Source organism: Eubalaena glacialis, chromosome 5, assembly GCF_028564815.1.
Source record: "Eubalaena glacialis isolate mEubGla1 chromosome 5, mEubGla1.1.hap2.+ XY, whole genome shotgun sequence".
Taxonomy (NCBI): Eukaryota; Metazoa; Chordata; class Mammalia; order Artiodactyla; family Balaenidae; genus Eubalaena; species Eubalaena glacialis.
Window position 1 is genome coordinate 32504070 of NC_083720.1, and position 14538 is coordinate 32518607.

The window sequence follows — 14538 nt, forward strand, 5'->3', positions numbered from 1 at the left end:
TTATTGGAGTATAGTTGCTTTACAATGTTGTGTTAGTTTCTACTGTACAGCAAAGTGAATCAGCTATACATATACGTATATCCCCTCTTTTTTTGGATTTCCTTCCCATTTAGGTCACCACAGAGCATTGAGTAGAGTTCCCTGGGCTGTACAGTAGGTTCTCATTAGTTATTTATTTTATACCTAGTATCAATAGTGTATATATTTTTTTTGCTTAAAACAACACACATTTATTATCTTATAGTTTTGGAGGTTGGAAGTCAAAAATTAGTCTCAGTGGGCTAAAATCAAGGCATCCAGCAGAGCTGCATTTCTTCTGAAGACTTTAGGGGAGAATATGTTTCCTTGCTTTTTCCACCTTCTGGAGGCCACCGGCATTCCTCAGCTAGTGGCCTCCTCTTCCTTCTTCAAAGCCAGTGGTGTAGCATCTTCTGATCTCTCTCTCTCTTTGACTCTGATTCTCCTGCCTCCCTCTTATAGGAATCCTGTGATTACCAGAACAGAGTTTTTAGCATCATGTTGATCCAAAAGCATTTCTTCTTTCTTCTTCTTCTTTTTTTTTTTTAAATTTTTTTGCCACACCGCGCAACATGCGGGGTCTTAGTTCCCCAACCAGAGATCGAACCCTCGCTCCCTGCAGTGGAAGTGCGGAGTCTTAACCACTGGACCGCCAGGGAAGTCCCCCAGCAGTATTTCTTCTGGTGATGGGAACTAAAAATTTGTGAATCCAAATAGGCATATTTTTAAAATACATACAAGGCAAAGAATAAAAATAAATGCAAATTTTAATAAGCAGTGGTTCCAATAGTAGTTCTTTCACTTTTATACTTACAATGACTGTCCAGGCAATTACAGATTCACAATGATTGGTGACAGGAACATCAGGTTTATCAGCAGAAACACAAAATGTGTAGTGCTGACAGATCATCATGCATGTGTTCAGGGCATATAAGCTGAGGTTCCTATGAGAATATTCACCTTTGCATTTCCTGACTTCCATGTTTTAATTGTATCCTGTGCATTGTATTAACATTTTTCTTTGCATTTAGTTTCCTTTTAAAAAACGAGAACAAAAGAAAAAATTTAATATCCCAATCTCTCAGGACAATCACCATATACCACATAATAGCTGCTTCGAGAGTCTTAGGTTTGGAACATTGGGAAGGGATTTGATTCCTTTTATTCATATCTCTAATGGATTAAAAGTATTGTGCTCAAAGCTTGCATAAAAATTTTTCCTTTACTGCCAGTAATAAACAAAAGAGAACAAAGGACCTCAATCACGAAAAGAAAATGTAATACAGCTTAGAGAAAAACTTGGAAACTCAGTTTTGAGTGATTAAAATACATTAAATGGAAACTTTTAAAAGGCCGTCTTTTTAGAAAAGGGACTAGAGTGATGACATTGTCTACCGTGATAACTCTGAAAGAGAGCAGAGGTGATGTGGTGAAAGCAAGGGACTTTGGTGTATTATGTTAACCGGGATTTTTAAAAATGTGAAAGTACTTGATCCAGACCTTTCCATATAGTAGGTATTCAACATATGTTTGCTTCCTCCCCTTTTGAAGTAGACACTACGTGTTTTCCAGACTCTCTCGTAACTATCATTGGTCATGGGACCAATTTGGGCCAAGAAGACGTAAGAGGAATTCTGTTAGGGTGGGGGCTTTGCTTTTCTTATAAAAGAGAGAGGACACAGCTAGCCACACGGTATTTCCTTCTTTCCTATCTGGTAGGCAGACTTCAGAATGCTTCCTTGGCAAACTCGGTAACAAGATATGGTGCATGGTATTTAGCAATTTCTGCTGTATTTGAAAAAAGTCTAAAGAAATGTTTTTCAAATTATGGCCTTAACCCATCTATTAAAGATACCTGGGTTGGTATCGCTGGGTGAAGCCGGGAATATACATTTAAATATGTGCTTTGTGTCATTCTTATGCACCCTAAAGTATGATATCTGGTGGTGTAAAAGCTGAGGTAGATAGTTCTTTTGAATCGGTTTGTTTAAAAGTTATAACATGTTTTGATTTGCATATACATTCCAATTAAAGACTTTAATAAGCTTTGGTCTTGGCTATCAGCTCCAGAAAGTGAGGTTTATGGAGACATTGTTGAGAACCACTTAGTAAAGCCCTGGTCCTTTGAACATTTTGAGAAATATGTTGAGAATTTGCAACTAGAGACAGAGGTGGATCAAGGATGGTCCTCACCTGACTAGGGCTTTGATAAGTCTTTTTTCCTTTGCTGTAAGGTTAAAACCTACTTGCTCTCCTATAAATAATTCTCAGGGATTCCTGAAATACCAAGAGTCCATATAATCTTTTTAAGGAATATAACGAGACCACCGCTAACAATAGAACATTAAAAAAAAATTTTTTTTTTTCGGATCCTAGATTACCTCTTCAGGTGATTGCAGTTTGCTTGGTTCAAGACTCCATCCAGGAAAGGCGGAGGAGGAATCAGAGAAATCAAATGCAGTAAAATGTTAACATGTAGAGACTCGGAGTATTTGGAAATTATTTGGACAACTTTTCTGTACGCCCAGAATAATTTTAAAAAAATTTTTATTGGAGTATAGTTGCTTTACAATATTGTTAGTTTATACTGTACAGCAAAGTGAATCAGCTATAAGTATACATATATCCCCTCTTTTTTGGATTTCCTTCCCATTTAGGTCACCACAGAGCACTGAGTAGAGTTCCCTGTGCTATACAGTAGGTTCTCATTAGTTATCTGTTTTATATATAGTAGTGTATATATGTTAATCCCAATCTCCCAATTCATCTCATCCCCCCTTCCCCCTTGGTATCCATACATTTGTTCTCTACTTCTGCTTTGTAAATAAGATTGCCTATGCCAATATTTTTTAGATTCCACATACATGCGTTAATATACGATATTTGTTCTTCTCTTTCTGACTTACTTCACTCTGCATGACAGTCTCTAGGTCCATCCATGTCTGTACAAATGACCCAATTTCGTTCCTTTTAATGGCTAATATTCCATTGTATATATGTACCACATCTTCTTTATCCATTCCTCTGTTGATGGACATTTAGGTTGCTTCAAAATTATTTTTTTAAAAAAAGTTAATAGAGAAAAAAACAAAAAATGAAAAAACACACACACAAAAAAAACAAGACTCCATCCAGGAAATGACAAAATACTCTCTAAAAAAAAAAAAAACTCTCTAGATAGCCCAGGGGCCTTACTTGAAAACCCTATAATCAATTAAATGGAATTTTAACTTTTTAAAAAAGATTTATTTATTTATTATTTATTTATTTAATTTATTTTTGGCTGCGTCGGGTCTTAGTTGTGGCACGCTGGATCTTTGTTGAGGTATGTGGGATCTATCGTTGCAGTGCATGGGCTCTTCATTGTGGGGTGCGGGCTTCTCTCTAGTTGTGACATGCAGGTTCTCTCTTTCCCAGTAGTGGCGCGCAGGCTCCAGGGAGCCTAGGCTCTGTAGTTTGCAGCACGTGGGCTCCAGTTGAGGTGTGCGAGCTCAGTAGTTGTGACGTGTGGGCTTAGTTGCCCCATGGCATGTGGGATCTTAGTTCCCTGACCAGAGATGGAACCTGCGTCCCCTGTATTATAAGGAGGATTCTTTACCACTGGACCACCAAGGAAGTCCCGGATTTTAACTTTTTTTTTTTTTTTTTTTTTTTAATTTTATTTATTTATGGCTGTGTTGGGTCCTCGTTTCTGTGTGAGGGCTTTCTCTAGTTGTGGCAAGCGGGGGCCACTCTTCATCGCGGTGCACGGGCCTCTCACTATCATGGCCTCTCTTGTTGCAGAGCACAAGCTCCAGACGTGCAGGCTCAGTAATTGTGGCTCATGGGCCCAGTTACTCCGCGGCATGTGGGATCTTCCCAGACCAGGGCTTGAACCCGTGTTCCCTGCATTGGCAGGCAGACTCTCAACCACTGCGCCACCAGGGAAGCCCCCGGATTTCAACTTTTAAGAAGAAAAGGTTAACAGGCATACGAAGTACCTATAGACATCTCCAGATTCCTCCAAATCAATCCTGCTTTAGAATACCCTCCAACACTAGGGAAATAAGCAGATGTAGCCCCACATGGTGTAAGGCTTCCCACTGCCCTTTCAGTTGAGGTTCCGGGAACTCAATACAGGCATTTTTCTCTTCAGGGCCAAGCTAGTCTCCCAGTCTCTCAGCATTTCCACCTCCCTTTCTTCATGACAATCCTACCACACTGGAAAGGTTTTTAATATGAGAAGAAAGAACACTTCAGTCTCAGAAAAATGCTTAGCACCAAAGTCCTCTAGGCAAGCTCTTTAATGTTTACAGTTTTTGTTTTTTTTTTTTAAGTTTTCTTAATGCTCTGAGGAACACAAGGCAACTCTCTCACACCTCACTCGGTCTGGGCATCCCCTTCCCATGAGAGACATATCACTACTGCTTCAGCTGCCAAGAGTCACTTGTGGAAGATTCCCACCCTCCAGTCCTGAAGTAAGCCACAGGACAGGCTTATGAAAGGACTTATTATGCGACAAGATTATAGGAGATTCCTACAATGTGTCTAAGCAAGTGACTTTTTATGATAACCAGGGCTTCCAGTTCCAGGAACTTACTTAAAAATGAAATCAATTGAAAAGTGTTAGAGAAAATCTTGTCAAAAAAAAAATAAGAATAAAATATAACCAGTGGAAAAATACGAAAATGGGAAAATTTTCAGCTATACTACATTTTTTAAATTGCTTCCTGAAGTTTTCTTTGTTTTGTTTTGTTTTTGGCCGCGCCTCACAGCATGTGGGATCTTAGTTCCCCAACCAGGGGTGGAATACGTGCCCCCTTCAGTGGAAGTGTGGAGTCCTAACCACTGAACCGCCAAGGAAGTCCCTAGGATTTTCTTTTTTAAAAAGTTGTTCCTTCTAGTTTTATTGAGATATAGTTGACATACTGCACTGTGTAAGTTTAAGGTGTACAACATAATGATTTGACTTACATTCATCATGAAATGATTACCACAATTTAGTGAACGTTATCATCTCATATAGATACAAAATTAAAAAAATAGAAAAAAAATTTTTTTTCTTTGTGATATGAACTCTTAGGATTTACTCTTAACAACTTTCATATATAACATACAACAGTGTTAATTGTATTTATCATGTTGTATATTATATCTCCAGTACTTATTTTATCTTACAACTAGAAGTTTGTACCTTTTGACCACCCTCATCCAGTTCCCACTCCCCCTATTCCCTGCCTCTGGTAACTATAAATCTGATCTCTTTTTCTATGAATTTGTTTGTTTTTTAAGTATAATTGCCCTACAACACTGTGTTAGTCCCTGTTACACAACATAGTAATTCGATATTTCTATACATTTCAAAATGATCACCACCATAAGTCTAGTTTCCATCTGCCACCATACAAAGGTACTACATAATTACTAACAATATTCCCACACTGTACATTTCATACCCCTGATTAGATTTCTTATGAATGCAAATTAAAACAAACTAAAGCGTCTTGTTTTATCCTGGCTAGGATGCACTGAAATGAGGCGTAAGGTGTGAGGGCCTGGGGGAATTTTGACGACTCCAAACCACGTAACTAGGCCCCTGAATGTTCAGGAGAACATCACTCTGCCCGACCTCTGGCAGTTGGAGGGTTACTGATGTGCTTAATGAGAAGAATTTCATGCGTGTGGAGCGGTGAAGCTGATTGCAGTAAGAATGAAGCATTTCCGTTGAACCCAACAGGATCAGGCACTGTAGGTTTTTACCCAGGAGTGTGACATGAGGCAAGCAGGGTTTCAAGTTTCAAGTAGATAACTCTGGCCACAGTGTGCTGAGTGGAGAGGAGGAACTGCAGAGGTATCAGTTAAAAGGGCTGTGTTTTTTCAGACAAGGGGCTAGGAGGGCCTGTGTTGGAAGAAACAGTGGAGAAGAGAGGACGACTTTACATCTTCCCAAATAACTCCTGGGCTTTGCAGCTCTGTCTGACCTGTTCTTTGGTGGCCACGTATGCTTTAACATCATTTGTTCACTCACAGGTGAGCTTTTGACAATATGCATTCAAATTTATTCCTGTTGTGGCAGCTGCAAATACCAGATGTGTCTGCTTTTAGGTTCTGTGCCTCAGGAAAACCTCTAGTGGCCTCTCCCTCTTCTCTGGTGGCCCTCCCTCTAATCGCTCCAGCAATATTGTCATGTTACAGGATACTCCCTGTATATACTAAGAACACCTGTGATGATGCGACCTTACCATTGAGTTTCTAGATTGTTTCTTGGAAAAATGCAGGTGTCTTTTCCTAACTGGAGTTTCAGGATGTATGAGAAAGAGCCCTGGGACTTCCCTGGTGGTCCAGTGGTAAAGAATCCGCCTTCCAATGCAGGGGACATGGGTTCGATCCCTGCTTGGGGAACTAAGATCCCATATGCTGAGGGGAAACTAAGCCCGCACGCCACAACTGCAGAGCCCGTGAGCCACAAATTCAGAGCCCATGCGCCTCAACTAGAGAGCCCTTGTGCCGCAACTACAGAGCCCACGTGCTCTGGAGCCTGCACGCCACAACTAGAGAGAAGACCACACGCTGCAACAAAGAGCCCGCACACCACAACGAAAGATCCCACATGCCTCAACAAAGATTCTGCATGCCACAACTAAGGGCTGACGCAGCCATAAAAAAAAAAAAGAAAGAGCCCTGAGGAAACAATCCTAATAGATAATATTTGCTGTGGGTTACCATGTGCCAGGCGTTGGGCGAAGGGCTTTACATACATTAACTCTTCTAATCTTCACAACCTTATGGTATAAAGTAATACCTTTGTCCCTGTTTTACAGATGCAAAAACTGAGACTTATGTTAAGTCTCAAGGTCACATGCTAACAAGAGGTAGAGTTGGGGACAAGAACCAAAGTGTGACTGATTCCAGAGCCTGACTTGGTGTGAGACAGGGTTTTCGTTGAGGGATTTGGCGTTGTCCAGAAATGCAAATTAGCCCTTTGGGAGGAGTAGGTACTTAAAGAGGACGATATAATAGTGAGTCAAGGATAATAAACAGTTGAACATCTACTGTGACCCAGGTTCTGTGTTGAATGTTTATACAACTTATCTCATTTAATTTTTACAAAAGACTAAAGAGCTAGGTAAAATTCCCATTTTACAACTAGGTAAACTGAGGCTCAGAGAGGTTAGGGGAATTAAGATCACAAATCTAGTAAAATGCAAAGTCGGGACTAGAGTCAAACCCAGGAATTCTGCAAAGGTGACACACATTTTAGACTATGAGTGAACACTAGTTCTTATGTATTTTCTGATTCTTACAATATGCTTAGAGTTGAGGCTGCTTCATAACCAAGTCTCACAGGGTTTCCGAAGTGTTATCTGAAGATTTCCTGAGTCAGAATTGCTTTTGATGCTTGATAAAAATATAGACCTCTGGACCCAATAAATCAGAATCTCTGGGGAAAGGGGCTCAAGGATCTGTATTTCTAAGAAGCCCCTGCTTGATCACCTGGTGGCTGAATTTCAAGAGTAAGAGTAGGAGCCTGAGATGCCTAGAGGCCCAGATTTGAAACTTGCATCCTGGTGTTCCTGCCACATTCCACTGACCGAAACAAGTCACAGGGTTGCCCAGATTCAAAGGGAGGGGAAATAGTCTATCTCTTGATGGAAGAAGCTGCAAAGTCAAATTGCAAGGTCATATTGCAAAGGATAGAATGAGGGAGATAGTATTTTGTGGTCACTTTAGTACTTTGTTACCAATGGGAATCCCACCAAGCAGTGGGCTTGACAACATCGCTTACTCTTTCACTTACTACAATCCTATCCTGAAGTATTGCCTTTTCCACGATACAGAAGGTACTGAGGCACTTAGTTTTACAGAAACAAAACAGTGGATTTTGTAATGAGATGGGAAGAGACTGTGGAAATCTTCTGTACTATAACAGTTTCACCACATTTCTCATGGCAAAGTACTAAAGAGTTGTTTAACTTAAAAATGTATTTTGCCTTTTTTAAACGAAAAGGCAAGTGTTCCAAATTTGGTATCTTCTTCTCTGATGACAAGTGGCTGTCAGTAGTATGCTACACAGCAGACATTTTTTGAAAATATAAACACAATCTATCCTGCAAGTTTAAAGTGATGTTTTAACAATGAAAGAGAAAGTAATAGCTTTTCAAAAGAAACTCCTGCTATGAACAAAGCATTTTGAAACTGGATGTTTGGAAATGTTCCATTGTTATTTTATTGTCAAAAACAGCATAAATGTGTCACGTACAAATTTTCTCATATCTAAACTGATAAAAAACATCCTTCAAATCGAGAGTTTTAGTGAGTTTTGAAACTATTTGATAATAATTTAAAAATTTAATACTTTCTGATTCATTTACAAGAAAACAGATGTATCAGAAAAAATGAAAAAATACCACTAGTAGTGGTATTTTAACAGAAAAATATTGAAAATTGGTAGATGAGATTGAAAACTAAACTCCAGGATTTACAACCAATGATACAGTTTTTCCCATGTGGCTCTCAATATCGGTGCAAGGAACTTTTTGCAGATGACAGCCATTAAAACTCAGTGACATCGCAAAATGTTGAATTAAGGTTTATACATGTAACAAAGTATTGTTACCGACCCTCCCCAGACAGTCCGCAACAAGGGTCCTCCTGCCTGGTGTCATCTGAGCCAATAGAATGAGACCAAGTTCGGTTCAGGAGGAAAGGGAAGCTTTATTCTTTGATCAGAGAATTGGAGAGGTACGAGACCGAGCTCTAGAGCACATGCTCTCCCCAGCAGGCCGTGGGAGGGGCTGCTTTACAGGAATCTGGGCGGGGGGAGGGGCGGAGCTCTCGATGGATCAGGTGCAGCTGCGCGGCTCAGGCTGGGAAGTGCCAGCGGCGGCGTCTCTGCGCACGGCCTGCCGCCGCCATCTTGAATTGCAGTGTCTTACGGTAGCGTGTCTGCAGGACGCTCGCGGAGCTGAAGTGTGGAGTGCCGCCGTTTATCACGAGCGACTCTGCTCTGAAGTGCCGGGTGCGAGGCCTCTGTATGCGGCATCCTGTGAGCAAGTGAGACTAGACTAAGCCAAAGGAAAAAAAGGTTAGACTTTATTACCCAGATTCTATTTTTTTCCCCCAGGAATTGTTAATGGGCTTTGCCTGTGACGGTGTACTTCATCACTTTGTGTTCACTAAAATCATTAATGTTAGTGTTAAATTTTTAGTATAAAACAATGTTCTGAGAAACATTAATAAAAATTTAAATGTATTTAAAAATATAGATATTATCTATCTTTTTCAAATTTAATCTTCTTACCTTTCATAATTAACAAAGACTAATTACAGTGGACACATGTATAAAAATAAATATCACTTACATTAAGTTGACTATTATCATAAAAACAGAAAATAACAGGTGTTGGTGAGGATGTAGAGAAACTGCCACCCTGGTGCACTGTTCGTGGGAATGCAAAGTGGTGCAACAGCTGTGGAAAGTAGTATGGTGGTTCCTCAAAAAGTTCAACCTAGGATTACCGTAGGATCCAGTACTCAGCTTCTCGGTATATCCCCAAAAGAACTGAAAACAGGGACTCAGATAATTGTGCACCAATGTTGGGAATTCTGCCTGGAACTGGAAACATTCCCCTGGGCTTAATGACCTATAAGTTTGTATAATTTGCTAGGGTTTCAAAAATTATTTTTTTCTACCTTTTGTTTCCCAGTCTTACAAGTTAGAATAGTATAAAATTTCTTACTATATAATCAGGATAAGCAATGCTAACTGCTATAAAAATAATATCTAAATCTCGATGGCTTAATACAAAAACAGTTTATTTCTTGCACTTATCACAATCTGCAGGTAGGTGTAGATCATTCCATTTTTTGATATCATTACTTTCAATCTGTGGATTCCTTGATCACTGTGGAAGAACAGAGAGAGCAGAAATAATCATGCAAGGGTTTAGGGCCAGGCCTTGAAAGTGGTCCTTATCTCATCCTATCTTCATTCCATTGACCAGGATTGGTCACATAACTCCAAACTAACTGTGTGGGATACTGAGAAATGTAGTTTACCCGAATTCTCAGGAAGCATTAAAGGAATTATTGAACATTTAGCTAGTCTCTGTCACAATTAAAAAAAAAAAAAATCTTGATTTTTTTCCCAAAAAGATATAAGCTATATTATGAGGATGCAAATGAGAAAACATGATAAAATAATAATTGAATGAGGACAATGAGAAAATGAAAGTGAGATATTTTGTACTAAGCATTTATGTTTTATGAGCTTGAAACACTTTTCTTACTTATGATACAACCATAGTTGCTATTCCTTTTCTCATTGTGCCAGCTCAGAATTCATACTCCAAAACAATTTCCCCGTGCCTGAGTCAAACAAGACATCAAAATGGACATTCTGTTTAATTAGCCACATCCACATAACTTATCTTTGCTCTTGATATGAGCCCAGGAAGTAGAAAACAGTCTGATATTGCCTTCCCCATTTTATAAAAAACAGAAGCATAGAAACCTTAGCTAAGACTGTCATACAAGCAATTGTCATGCTTACGTCCCCAAGACAGTTGGAGGATGGGTCTGGGAGGGATCCCTTAGTAAAGCTTTGTTGAGGGATCCTGAATTTAAGCTCATAAACTGATAGTGTCATTAATGGTGTGTCATGGTTGGTTACGGTTAGAAAGCTTATTTCAATAGGACTCTGAGCCAAATGCTCTATTTCTCTGACAAGAGTCAAGGGCAGGTGTGACACTGGGAAAGTCACTTGACTTCTCTGAGCCTCTAGGTTTTTTCTTGCCTATAAAATGAGGATCTCACAGGGATTTGGGGTTTGGTAAGATAAAATATTTGAAAGCCGCTAACTCAAAGTTCCTGGCACATAGTAAGGGGTTCATAAATGTTCATTCTGAACTTTATTGTGGTTGTCCCATATTTTCTAGTCAGAACCTGCATCCCCATCTGATGTGGCACTGGGGTAGGCAAGGAGGACATAGACCATGGCTGCAGAGGGAACAAACACCAGTTTAAGCAACTACAACCTGGTCCCCCAACTCTGTGCTACAGCCCGTGGTAGTCCTCTTGTTCTGTAACACGTGAGATTCCAGATATTTATATCTATAACCTTAAACATCACCACGTTTTGAGTCAGTTTTTTATTCTTATGGGGTTGGGAGGGGAAAGAATGGTGGGATGGGGGGGCAACATAAATAGGCTCGTAGTCATAATGCAATGAGTATGTTTTGGGATTTGGAGCTAGGATGAGAGAATATGGCTAAACATGTATGAATGATGATCTGGCCCAGTGTGATGTGCGGGGAGCTTCCTGGCAAGCACAGCATGGAGCATGTCAGGGCCCTGAGGGTCTCTTTTGTTCTCTCCTTCAAGTATCTCAGATCCACTTGCCAGGGAAGATCTGAGCAAGAAAGGTTGGTCTCATGCCTGGAGCTGTCTCATCAGCTTTGTATTCCTATATTTCCATTTTTATCCATCTGGGTTCAGGACTATGTACAGGGAAGAAGTAATTGTGAAGAAAACCTTCGGCCTCTCTTTTATACACTATACAGGGGCAGTAGGGATTTATCATTGACCTTGAGGAGGTCTTTGCACTTTTTCTGGGTGTGGGAAGGAAAGGATAAGATCTGCCATCCTTGAAAACTTCACAGTATGAATAGTGCTATTTCTACTGTCTTTGTCCTTTTTTGTGGGATTTTATTGAAGCTTGAGGAGAAAAAAAATGTTTGTCCTAAACACTCCTTTCTGCATAATTAAGCTGTATTTTTTCCAGCCATTTAGATACTCAGTACTAGTCTGTTGCTATCTAGAATTCATGTTCACGTAGGCAGGGATTTAAAACCAGGGGTATATGGATAGGCTTCATAGATTTTATGAATTAAATGTAAAAAAAAAATCAACAAACGCTGTATGTGTGTGTGTTTTTTTTGTGGCTTTCAGCAGATTCTTAAAGGCATCTGTATCTGCCCCCAAAATGTTGAGAATCACTGGTTAATATGATATCTGTCTGGTAAGTCTGGGATCTCACTGTTGGACATTGCTACTATATTTTTTAGAGAGGATTAGTTACTGTTATTCTTATTTGTAATTAATCATATACGTGTAACCCTACATGTATGTATGGTATAATTTAATGAATTTCAGAATTTTGAATTAAGAAGAATGGGTTCAAATTCTGGCTCTCCTACTTCCTGATTGTGTGGCTTAGGCCAAGTTACTTAAGCTCCGTGTGCCTCCGTTTCTTCAGCTGACCAAAGAATGATAATCCTTCTCTATAAGATTCCTAGGAGGCTTTGAAGAAGTAAGACACTTGAAACTCCAGCATGTTGCACAGTCAAATATAAATAAGTCTTGTTAAGTCACGACCATATAAAAGGTCTCCCCAAACTGGACAGAAGTCTATTTGTAAAATATTTTAAATTAATAAGTGCTAATTAGAGGAAAATAGAGAAATCACATCAAACATGAAGAAGAAATCAGCTATACTCCTACTACTCAAACTCACTTTTAACATTTTATTGTATCTTTCAAGTCTTGTTTCCATGGATAGAATTTTTTAAAAAACATAGTTATAATTATACTACCTTTATAATTAGATCAGATCATTTATAAACACAATTTAAGCTATTTTCTTTGTTGTTGGATTTTAGGTTATATTAATTTCCAGAGTAGTAATAATTTTTCAGTGAATATCATGAGGAATAAGACATTTTAAAGAGATTATGTCTATAAAGTAGATTTCCAAAGGTGGAATTTGAGGACCAGAAAGTATTAGCCTTTTCTTAAGACTCTTGAAATATAATTGGATTCACAAATTATGTCTTTTCCAACTTTACATTATGCAATGAAGCACACTGATGGAAAAGTGCCTACACCTATAAGCACAGTTTATTTCTCATCTATTTACTGCAAAGCAAACACTAGTTTACTTATATTGTCACTGGTCCAGAAATACCCTTCATGCCCCTCTCAGTCATTATTCCTTAGTGTCTCCACAAAGGAAACCACAGTCTTTTTTGGGGATTTTGTTTCTTTGCTTTTATTTATAGTTTTATCATTGAAGCATACATCCCTAAATATCAGAGCTTGGTTTTGCCTGCTTTAAAACTTGATGTATATGTCGTCATATAGTATATATTCTTTCGTCTGGATTCTAATGTTTGGTTTTATGTTTGTGAGAGTCATTGTTGTTGTTACGTGTGACATTTTCTTTGCCATAAAGTCTCCCAATCTGGGTAATAATTATGAGCTGTGGTCTACCCTTATCACATTACAATACCTGAAGGGATTTTATGTTTTTATATTTCTTTATAAAGAAAGGAAAGAAACGAACATTGGAGAGTATCTACTTTAGTTTAGACACCATAAATCTGAATGTTTTTGGAAGAAGAAAGCGAGTGTGTTATGTGCATGTGCTTCAGTTTTTATATGTGGAGTGTTCGATAAGAGAAATAACTAATACATAACATATGGAAGATAATTTACGTTCTAAATCATTGCTCCTTAGCTTGAAAATACAAGGTCATGCAGATGTGTGTGTGTGTGTGTGTTTGCTTGTATAACTGTGAAAACTTTTTTTTCCATGGGAAGAAAAAAATATTTCTTTTGGAGAGTAGATTGTCAGCCCCTTTTTAAAGTGTGATGAATGTTACCATATTTAGATATCTTAATGTTTTGATAGGACAAGTAGGAGTTTACTTTGCATTGTTACCAACTTAGACTAACAGTTGTAGTCTTTCCTCCCCATGAGCAAAGATAATAGAAGATAAGATTTTTTATAAAATCCATTAAATTGTATATATTTGATTTGAAAAGAGAGAAACACAAAACTTTCATGTTTATAAAGTACAGAGATTTTGAAGCAGAAGCCTTCCTTATCCTCTATATGTCTTAAGCAGATTCATCTTCGTGTACTGATTCATTTAAAGTTAGACTGTTCTTTAGCTCATACGTTTGCAAATGAAGATGGGATGGATTTTAAGAAATAGTAGCACCTCCCCCATCATTCTCTCTTCGTCTGAGAGGAAGGATTTTTTTGTATCTTTGACAGCATCAAGGTCTAAATTAGGAGTGTCATCAAGCAAGGTCCCAGCAACTTTAAGCACATTTCCATGCTCAGAGTTCACAAAAGTGAACTTATTCATTCACAACGTGGTGAATATATAAAGAAGTTCTCGCAGACTGCATCAGGCACTTCATCCACTTCTGAAAAGCTGCCTCAGTCCATGTCCTCCTTTTTGTGTCCATTTTTGACTCCAAGGGAAGAGGAATCAGGACTTTCTGTTTATTACCTGTATTTAAACAATCAACATAATCCGAGTACAGTGATCACTCAGTAAATATTTAGAAGTTGTTACTCTAGGCTACTGAATCCTGGCAGTCAGCATCTGTGCAAACAGCAGTTGTTACAGGCTCCACAACCTTGCACAGGAGTTTGGCAACATCACAAAGGCCTTCCTGCCACTAAAAATCTTGCTCGCCACCACGGTGCGCGGTGTTTGCTGACAGGGAGAGGGAAACCGAACGATCTTC